General features: G+C 43.0%; 1 protein-coding gene and 1 pseudogene across 5 annotated transcripts in view; both read right to left on the bottom strand.

Moving 5' to 3' along the window:
- Cep112 (centrosomal protein 112) overlaps positions 1-1,601 on the bottom strand; it is a 722,997-nt gene that overhangs the window by 190,085 nt on the left and 531,311 nt on the right. The gene's annotated exons all lie outside the window — the stretch shown is intronic.
- Positions 705-1,355, bottom strand: LOC105742036 (annotated as a pseudogene).

The following is a 1,601-nucleotide window of genomic DNA, read 5'->3' as shown; positions in this document are numbered from 1 at the left end:
CCCCCCTCTAAATTGTTAATGTATTTGGTTGTTACATGGTCTCACTACACAGTTCGGACTCATGGTGATGCTTCTGCTTTTAGCCTCCCCAGCTCTGGGATTACAGGCATGCGCTACTCTGCCTGGACTCTGGTCAGCTCAGCCTACCCTGTGGGTGGGGCTAGTGTGGCATGTGGTGCCGGGGCTGAACTGCAGTCTCTGCCTTTGCCTAAAAGGTGCTTTAGTCCGCTGAGCTATTTTGCTGGCCCTTCCTCTGACTAATGTTTTGAATACTATGTTGAAAAGAAGTGACAGTGGTCATTCTTATCTTTTTCAGGGTTTTATTTTTTATTTTTTAAGGCGCTTTTATTGTTTGAATGACAGCACACATAAAGCCAGCCAGAGAAGGCCCCAAGAAAACAATGGTCACGTTTCACTGTAATTCATCCTTTGGTCCTTCATATTCTAAGTGCTTAGTGCATTTTCTTTTAATGGTATTAGACATTTATTTTGATCACAAATGCAATCCAAGTGTGAATAAATAAGTGCAGTATCTTCTATCCCTCTTCATGTCCCTTTAAATAGAAAAAGTGCTAAATGTCTCTTCATAGCCTATTTGGCCACAGTTGCCCACCTACACTTTTAAAAACAGACTGTAACTTGATCTTCTAAAACCCCTTTTTAACTGCTGCTCTTTCTGGTGAGAAGATCCTGGGATCCAAGTTCTACTGATACTGCCGATAGTCTCCAAAAGGTGAAGATGGTAAGTGGGTTGAGGACCACTGGGAGGGGTCATCCACAAACTGAGGGCCATTGGGAAACTGTGAAGAGGCAAATCTTGTCAACAAGATACCAGCTCCTTCGATTAAAGCTAGGAGAATGCCACCCATCGCAGCTGACCCAACCATGGCCTCTGATCTATTTCTTGCTGCCAGAATGGCCCCTGTCAAGGCACTGTGAGTGATGGAATTTCAGGGGTCTTCTTTGCCTCTGACTTGAACCTTACTACAGTCAATCATGGAGAACAGACCTCCCCAAACCGCAAAGCTACCTCCCAACTGTGGAGCCCTGGCTTTAGTAGCTGTCAAATCTCCTCATAGTCTGTGGTTTACTCCCACCGGAGAATTTCAAAAACCTTTGATAGCTTGAAAGATCCCACCACCTATGGTGCCCATCATAAAGGCTCCACTGCAGTCATCCACAATTTGCTAAGGGCAAGGTTCTTGAGCATACTGTCCATGTTGACTTCCAGCTGCGTGAGCAAGGCCAGGTGAGCCAGGTGGAAACTCTTTTTTCTGGGTTTTAGAAGAAAGTCTTTCATTGTTTTCCCCATTTGATATGATCTTGGGCACTGATTTTTCATAAATAGTTTTCATCAGATTCAGGTACAGTCCTCACTACCTATTCTCGTCAGGGTTTTTTTCAAGAAGGGGTTGGGTTTTGCTAAAAAGCTTTTTGTGCATTTATTGATAGAATCATGTGGATTTTGTCCTTGCTTCTGTTTATGTGCTGTGTTATATTTACTGATTTGTATATGTTGAATCCTTCACGCAATCCTACTTGGTCATGCTGTATGATCCTTTTGACGTTGGAATCTTAACTGTCAATATCTTATTTTTTTT

The sequence above is a fragment of the Octodon degus genome, unplaced genomic scaffold, assembly GCF_000260255.1.
Source record: "Octodon degus isolate 3935 unplaced genomic scaffold, OctDeg1.0 scaffold00033, whole genome shotgun sequence".
Classification (NCBI taxonomy): Eukaryota; Metazoa; Chordata; class Mammalia; order Rodentia; family Octodontidae; genus Octodon; species Octodon degus.
This window is presented reverse-complemented; position numbering and strand designations above follow the sequence as displayed.